Genomic DNA, 9,131 nt, shown 5'->3' with positions numbered 1-9,131 from the left:
TTGCTAGAGGTGCTGAAGCTCAGAAAGTCTGAGATGTTTGTTCAAAATAAGCTCATTCTCAAGTCTTATCTGAACTGTCCTCTTTTGTTTGAACTTTCCCTAAACTTAGGAGTTAATGACAGAGCAGCACATCCAGACTCAGTCTCATTTATGTAGACATTAAACTTCAGTGTCATTCATTGATGTTAAAGTGCAGTTTTTCAAATGTTTGTTGCACATGCTCCCGACCAAAGCAGTCCAGGTGGAAGACGATGTGAAGAGAAAGCTCCAGAGGATGAATATCACACATTTACGTTGGAAATAAATGTCCTTTAATTAGACATTGTCATGCAAAAGTTGGATTTCCCTTTAATGATGTTCAAATCTTTGTTGAGTGTTTTGTTGATGTTGGTTTCTAAATGTTTTCTGACACTCGGCCCCAAAGATTAAAACCTTTTCCGGCTCACAAGCTGCAACAATTCACACATTATCAACTATCTTTCTGACTAAACTAAGATAAAAAGTGAAAAACCGCCTGATTCCTGCATCATGAATGTAAATCTTTTTGGTTTTTATGACAGTAAACTGAATATATTTGGGTTTGACATTTTATAAACCAAAACAAGAAATGAATTACTGGAGAAAACAATCAACAGATTAATGGACAAAGAAAATGTGTTTTCCAGCATATATGGCTGAATTACTCCAACATTACAAGATACATACAATTTAAATTCAGTTTTATTTATATAACACCAATTACAGGTCAAACTGTCTCAAGACGCTTTATTTTTCTATTTTTTTGTCATATTTAAAATATGACAAAGTAAAAAATTTAAACCTCTTGACTAATCCAATTTATTATTTGGTTTTTAAGAGACTAATTGACAACTAAAATAAGTTTCTCCACTAAAACTAATAAACATGAGGTCAAATAGAAGGAAGAGTTTTAAATACTGCAGTCCCACGATGACAAGAATAAAGTTTGTCAACAAAAACTAAATCTGCTGGTGGATTCCATTAAAGTCCTAATAAATGATAGTAAAGTGTGATACTAAAGATTTGTGGTGCTAAAAATCTCCAAGTAAAGATATCAAGTTGAACATCTGGATGGAGGTTGATAAAAGTTGACCTCCCTTCATTTCTCTGGAACCGACTCCATGGATTTTATGGATGGTGGTTAAAGACCTGCTCTTCTAGTGGTCTTCCTTCTAGTCGCTGTAAAAAGTCAGTCCATCCTGGCCGACTTCAACACCTCTTCATGACAACTTGTTCTGCCTCCGACCTGGTGGAAACTCCAGAAACTTGGGAAAACCTGTGGAGACTCGAAGAACTCGTGGAGACTCGAAGAACTCGTGGGGTGGGGGAAGGTGTGGTGGGAGGTGGGGGAGTAGAGGGGGGAGGCCGCCACCCACCTCCCCACCTACTCTCCGCCCTGACTCCACCCAGACTCCGCCTTGGCTCCACCCATGTGGTGACTTCAGAAACTACGATGCCAAAGGGACGACGAAATTATTTCTTTTTATCTGATCTGTAGCTCAGTGAGTTAAGGATTTGCCTATGGAGCTGCAGGTCGCTGGTTCAAGACCAGACCCTTCTTAAATTTTCATCGAAATCCTAACAAAGGACAAAGAAAGAATAATGCCTGTGGCGGGTCTTGAACCTGCGACCCTCCGCTTGGTAGTCCTCTTCTTATCCCCCTGAGCTACTCGCTCAGATACTAATTCTTCTTTTTTTTGCGCATTTATCATCTATTTTTTCTCGTTTTCGAGTTTTTTTTTTAACTTGAGTCTCGACTCGACCGGTTTTCTCAGGAGGCTGGACTTCAGCCTTTGTGCTGGAGGGTGGAACCCTCAGTTCCAAGACTTTCCAAAGCCTCCACACCTCCCGAGTCCTCAGGACCTGAGCTTTCACACAGTCTGAGGGCTGAAATTTTCTAAGTCCCACAGTAGTTCTCTGTTAGATTGAACGTTCAGACAGTCCAAGGACTGATATCTTCTGAGTTCCTGAGTAGTTCTCTGTTAGTTTGAACCTTTCGACAGTCTGAGGACTGAAATCCTAAAAGTTCTTGAGTACTTCTCTGTTAGTTTGATCCTGTCGACAGTCTGAGGACTGAAATTTTGAAAGTTTCTCAGTACTTCTCTGTTAGTTTGAACTCACTAGTTAACAGAAGCCTTAAAACTTGTGACCATGAGTCTTGATTTCACATTTAGACCATCCGAGTTCTTCTCAGACCTTCACCTGTGGGTTTTTTAGAAATCCTCAACAAACTTTGATTCTCTTCACTGAATAGTAAAGTTTGTGGAGATCAGAAGTTAACATTAGTTTGATCGATGCCTTCAACTACCAGTAGACTTTATCTGGAAAGCAGTTTTCTGAAATGAGTTCTTAGTAAATCTGTCCACAATTAAACCAAGAACATAGAAAGAGGAAATGTTTGAAGAAACAACTTGATGTTTTCATTTTCAGACTAGAAAACGCTTTAAGATGTTTATCTGTTTTTGCTCTTTTGATTGTTTTATTGTCTCTTCTGTTTAATTTGATCTTCTAAAGTCTAACTGGTGTCTTTTCAAATGTTTTGTATTTAGTTTGATTCTTCTTAAATGTTTAGTTTTGCTCTTTTCTCACCTTTTATTCTTTTCTAATGTCTGATTTGATTTCCAAATGTTTTGTCTTTTTAATGTTTAATTGTTTTTTCAAATGTTTTATCGGCTTGTTTTGAAAATTTCCTTTTCTTTCCCAATGTTTAATTTTTCGATTAAATTTTTGTTAAGGTTTTTCTTTTTAAATGTTTTACCACCTTTTAATGTTTAATTTTCTTGTAAATGTTTCATTGTATTTTTTGTTGAATTCCTATTTAAAGGTTTATTGTCTTTAAGATTTAATTTTCTAATTAAACATTTAATTTTTAATTAAATGTCTTTTTAAAGGTTTAATAATATAATTAAATATTTTGTATTTTTTTATGTTTAATATTCTTCTTGTTTAATTGTATTTTTTAAATGTTTAATTATCTAAAATATTTCCTCTTTAATGATTAATATTTTTGTTTCAAAAAATTTTGTTTAATTTCATAATTACATTTTGTATCTTCTGTTTAATTATCTAATTAAATATTTTGTCTGTTTAATATAATTTAATTGTATTTAACTTTAATTTTCTTTTTAAAAATTTTATTGCATTAAATGTTTTTTTCATTTAATTGCTTTTTTAAATGTAGTTTATTTCTTTAATCTTTTTCTGTCAAGATTTTAACCCCAACCTTAAAAATGAAACAAACCCTGAAATCACAATGAAAATACTTCTGTTGTCACAACCATGAGTTAGTCAATTATTCAGTTTATCAGTTCAACTTTATTTGTTTAGCACCTTTCACACAGATGACAAAACTGAACAAGCAAAGACAAAAAACGATGCTAAAACTATGATTAAAACTCAAAAACATATGTTAAATAAAAGATTTAACATGGTAATAAAATCTGTTGTGTCCAGGGGATGGAGGGAGTTTATTGAAGTCTTCTTGGGCTCACATGGGAAATCATTTAAAATATAAACTTGATATTCAGTCTAAGGAAACTGGAAACTGCAGAGTGACAGAAGAACCAACAATATCTCCTGTTTTCTCCTTTAATGAGTCGACTCTTCTTGTGCTTTCAGACCAAAGAACTACAGACTCTTCACAACCTGCTCAAACTCTTGGTACAGGACCTCACCACACGGGTCAAGAAGGTTTCTGTCTCATTTCTACTCTGAAGCTCACCTTCTCCTGCTCAAGCTGCTGACAAATGTTTCTGCTGCTCTAAAGTCTGGTCTCCAGAACTTCCTAAAAACTCTCAAAGTCTCTTCTGCTGCAGGTTGCTTTGTAGAACTGTTCCAGAAAACCTCACTAAACCACATGGAGGGGCCTCAAGATAGTCGTCCAAATGAAACAATACAAAAACCAAACTAACACAACCCAAACACTAAAGTCTCCTGCAGCCTACCAGAGAACCTCTAAGAACAGAGAATCAGGACAGGAACTCTTACCTTCTGGACAACCAACGCTGGTTCTCAAACAAGAATACAGAATGTGTCTGACCAAAAACCTCTAAAGACTCACTACAGCCAAGATAAAGACACAACTCAGCTGCACCAAATCCACTAATCACTGCACCCATTAGCACCATGTGCTAACTGTGCTAAAGAACCACATTTACCAAGACAACTATCCAGTACAAAGCCCTAAAACACACCAAGAAACACATTAAAGATGATTTTACTGCTGGAAGCTGCAAGCCAACGCCTAAAGAACAAACTCAAGCAATGGAGCCAAACCCGGTTCAGTGGTGAAGAGAAACAGAGGAAATGTTTGTCTGCAGCTAAATAAAGCAGGAAGACACTGAGCTGCTCAGGTGTTCCTGATAACACCAAGCAGCCACCTGGACAGCCAATAGGAACACAGCTTCCTGGAAGTCCAGAGGGCTGGCTTAGTCAAGTAAATTTAGTTTAAAGTTGAAGCAGAAAGTTAACAAAGAAAGTTGAAAACCACCTTCTGATACCTGAAATCTCTGAGTTTTCACACAAAGAACGCCTGAACATGTCAAACTGGTTCCATAGTAGAACCCTCATTGTAAAAACGTCATAGTATGGTGTGTTGCTCAAAAAACATTAGGACCCGGCTGTCTAGGGTCGCCTGAGGAGCAACACAAAAACAGGACAAACGCTGGTTTCCAGGGGGTTAGGCAGCTATTTATTTGAAAGAGGAAGTTTACAACAACACAACATGTGAGCAGAAAAATCCCAAAGTCTGTCTTTAGTTCAGCTGAAAATATTAGTTTTTGTCTTTTTTATTGACCAAACTTTTCAGGAAGTAGATGAAGAATAATTAAAGCTCTCATGTAGAAGTCCAACTTATTTTGGATCCTTGTGGAGAGTTTAATCTTAGAGTTTATAAAGCTGTTGAGATTTTAGAGTCACATGGATTGTTTTGACATTTAATAACCAAGTCCTGAAATAAAATTACAGTTAGGGTTAGGGTTATTTAGTCTGGACTAAACAAATAACAGCAGCATAAATCTCAAACGTCATTATGAGGAGTCTGGATTGAGGTTTCTCACTTGATAATGATCAAAACATGAAATTTAGGTTGGTTTAAAGGAATATTCCACTTTGAATGTTGACCTAAAAGGTTGGTTTCAGGGAATATTCCACCTACAAGGTCCTCACACATCCACCTTAAAGGAACATTCCACCAAAAATCCTTGGACATGCACCTAAAATGTTGATTTAACCAAGTATTCCATCCAAAATCCTCAGAGACCTGAGGGGCTGGTTAAAAGGAATATTCCACCTAAAACCTCAAATATAGACCCCAAAGGGTGGTTTAGAAAAAATCCTTCAATGTAGACCAAAAAAGTTAGTATGGAGGAATATTCCACCTGTAGACATGAGAAGTTGGTTTTGAAGAATATACCATCCTAAACATCCTTAAATGTAGACTAAAAGACAATTTGGAAGAAAATTCCACCTAAAATCCTCCAATGTAGACCTAAAAGGTGAGTTTAATGATTTATTCCACCTAAAATTCACTACTGTAGACCTTGGAGGTTGGTCTGATGGTATATTCCACCCAACATCCTTGAACATAAACTTTAAAAAGTTTGTTCAACGGAACATTCCACCTAAAATCCTTCAATATAGACCGAAAAATCTTGGTGTAAAGGAGTATTCCACCTTAAATGTAGACCTAAAGGATGGTTTGGAGTAATATTCTACTCTAAAATCTTCCGATGTAGACCTAATAGGTTGATCTGATGGTATATTCTACCCAACATCCTGGAACATTTACCTAAAAGGTTGGTTTAATGGTATATTCCCAGAAGAACCCTTGAACATTGGGCTTAATGGTATATTCCACTCAAAATACCAAGAAGTCAGTGTAAAGGAAATGTAGACCTAAAAGGATTGTTTAAAGGAATATTTAAATGATCATTTTCATTATTTAATAATCTGTTATCAGTCAGAACCCTGACAAACTTATTTTCATCAGTTTTTTAGTGGAAGTCACAAATAAAGGAGCTCTTGGTTCTGGCTGCCATCAGGTGGACCGGCTCGTCCTCGTAGGGCTCCTCCTGTAGCCTTGAGGGGACCACAGGAACATTCAGTAGCTGTTGGAGTTCTTCTTGTCAGGCTCGTGGTAGAACGGCTCTGAAGAATCTTGTACTTATCTGGAACAATCTAACAGCCTAAACTGTTAACAGCAGTGTAAAGAAGCAAACACAGTCATAGATTAGGACTCAAACTAGATTTATTTTAGAAAACAAATCAGCTTAGAGGCATTTGTTCACACATGTGGCTGAATAGGAGGCCGTCCAATCAGACTCGAGGTCTTCGCTCTGCAGGTTGTTTGTTGGGTGAGACTCTTGGACCTCCATCAGCTGACATGGATGTTTGATGGTCTTCCTCTCTAGTGCCAGATGATTCATCCATGAATTCAGCATCTACAGACTGAAATAAGATAAGTCCTTTATTTCTACCCACACTAGAGGAAATTTACATTGTTACAGCAGCTTATGTAGCAATAGACGTAGTAATAGAAATAAAATAATAGAACAGTAGTAATAATATTTACAATATGTACAGGGATGAGAAATGAGGATGAAATAGTGCAGTAGTGACACACTGTAAGACAATCCAGTATAAAGTAGCTTCAAAAAATAAGTTTAAAAAGTGCAAAGATGTAGCAGTGCAAGAATGTCTGTGCAAATTTTATGGTTTGGGGTGGTAATGATATGAGTCCAGTTTATGTTAACATCAGCCAGTGATGCTGATGTTGTAAAGTCTTACAGCAGATGGGATGAAGGACCTGCGATAGCGTTCCTTCTTGCAGGGTGGATGTCTCAGTCTGCTGCTGAAGGAACTGCTTAAAGACTCCACAGTGTCATGCAGTGGGTGAGAGGGATTGTCCATGATGGATGTGAGCTTTGCCAACATCCTCCTCTCACCCACCTCCTCTATGGAGTCCAGGGAACAGTCCAGGACAGAACCTCCTCCTGACCTTCTGTTTAGTCTCTTTCTGTCCCTTTCAGTGCTCCCTGCTCCCCAGCAGACCACTGCACAGAAGATAGCAGACGCTACCACAGAGTCATAAAATGTCCGGAGCAGAGTCCTGCACACTCCAAAGGACCTCAGTCTCCTCAGCAGGTCCGGAATGAGTTCGTTCAGCCATGACTCCATGAACATCATGAGGCTGCACTCCCTATACTCCCACTGCAGCCTGGTCAGCGCCGTCAGTTCTTCCATCTTATTCGGGAGAGACCTCACATTCCCCATTATTATGGATGGAATTGACGGCTTGTAGCGTCTCCTCTTCTCCCGCCACTTCAGTCCTGCCCGGCATCCTCTCCTCCTCCTGCGGAGCTCAGTTGGGATGTCCGGTTTCTCCCACGACGGCGGCCTGGCCTGGCCCAGCACCAACAGCTGTTCCGACTGTAAACAATGCCGTGGCTGAACGGTTCACCAGATGAGAATTTAAAAAGTTCCGAAATCAGTAGTAAACAGAGTAGGGGAAGCACAATTTGCACATCCATGTTTGTCCCGTACAAAGGCGTCACACCTACTCGATGAAAAAAACTTTAAAAAAGGGAAGAAAACTACAAAAATAACTAAACAGACCTAAAGTTAACCGGAGCTGCTGTAACTAACTGCCGCTCTCACAGCGCCATCTTGAAAAAAAAATAAAAAAATAAAATGAAATGAAATGACGCTCATGCTGCCGTTATTGAATTCCTGTTCCAGATCAAATGTTCAGCGCTCACCTTGAATGCAGCCGTCTGCTGTCTGATAGTTTTTCTCATTGTAGTCTTCAATAAAGTCTTTTTCCTCATGTCAGGATGTGGTGAGACTCTTTCTCAGTCGCTGCAGACGTCCCTCATTGTGCATCTCCAGAGAAGAAATGAGGTTCTTGATGCAACTAAATCCTTTCAGATGTAAGAATTTACTTCCAAGTTCAAGCACATTGCATTCACAAAGAAAAACAGCGATACTTTCATAGCAACATTTAATAAACCTAAAGCTTCCCTGTTGGCTCATTAGTGGAGTTTGTTACTGAGCATCTGAACCTTAAATCCAGTGAGACGACCATCTTCAGTCGAGGCCAGTCAGAGAACTTCAAGACCTTCCATCAGCTGGACCAGATGTGGCATCATCTCCCTCTGAACATCTGGATGACAGGAGAAAAGACAGAAATCAAACACAGATCACAGAAATACAATTTATTCACTTTCATCATTTTATAAAAGTAGCATGAACTTTATTAAAACTTGACAATATCAGTAATGAAAGTAAATGTTTTTATCTCGTGTTGAAGCTAAATTTAAAGTCAATTTTAATGACAGTTTATCCTGAGAGGAGTGAGAATGGAGATTTCTTTCCTTTTTAGAATATTCCCTCAAAATATTTTGTTTATTATTGGCTTTAGAAGCATTTTTCTTTACTTATTTATTTTTAGATACCGCAGACTGATGCACTTTGCTGGTTTGCAGATAATTTCATGTACAATGACAATAAAGATCTTCTATTATAACATATTTTGCTAAAACAAGAACTGAAACCTTCTCAACCATCTCTCACTCTGCAAAATTCCAACTGCAACAAAGAATTATCTGATGTAGTTATTATTATAATCTTTACTGAACCAGCCCTGGAATTAATAAAAATCTGTATATGGATATGATTTTCTCTGATGGGACCACTATGGAAGCCGTAGTAATTATTAACTATCCTTTGAAGGGAAAGATTGGGTCTTCATTCAGGTGGATTAAAAAAAAAAAAAAAACTGCATCCAATAAAGTAAATCTCTTCTGCACTGCACACATACTACACTTTTGTATAACTCTGGATGTCAGAGTAAAGGCAGACAGATCCACTGATCAGCCACAACATTCTGACCACTGACAGCTGAAGAGAACAACATCCATCATCTTGTTCTAATGCAACGTTCTGCTGGGAAACCTTGACATTCATGTGGGTGTCTGACATGTACCACCACCTAAACACTGCAGGACAAACAACCCCCTAGTCTCCATGGCAACAGCAGTCCTTGATGCCAGCTGCCACCCTCAGCAGGACAAAGGGATGGTCCAGGATCAGCCTGGTCCAGGTAGGACCCACCC

General features: G+C 38.2%; 1 long non-coding RNA gene across 1 annotated transcript; it reads right to left on the bottom strand.

Annotated features, from left to right (window-relative positions):
* Positions 1–6,247: 6,247 nt before the first annotated feature.
* LOC129348800 (uncharacterized) lies at positions 6,248–8,375 on the bottom strand. The gene is made up of 2 exons (XR_008601491.1): positions 7,776–8,375; positions 6,248–6,465 (listed from the first exon to the last, which is right to left on the bottom strand). It is a non-coding gene; the product is annotated as an uncharacterized LOC129348800 (long non-coding RNA).
* Between the last annotated feature and the right edge of the window lie 756 nt (positions 8,376–9,131).

This window comes from Amphiprion ocellaris, chromosome 4 (assembly GCF_022539595.1).
Source record: "Amphiprion ocellaris isolate individual 3 ecotype Okinawa chromosome 4, ASM2253959v1, whole genome shotgun sequence".
NCBI lineage: Eukaryota > Metazoa > Chordata > Actinopteri > Pomacentridae > Amphiprion > Amphiprion ocellaris.
This window is presented reverse-complemented; position numbering and strand designations above follow the sequence as displayed.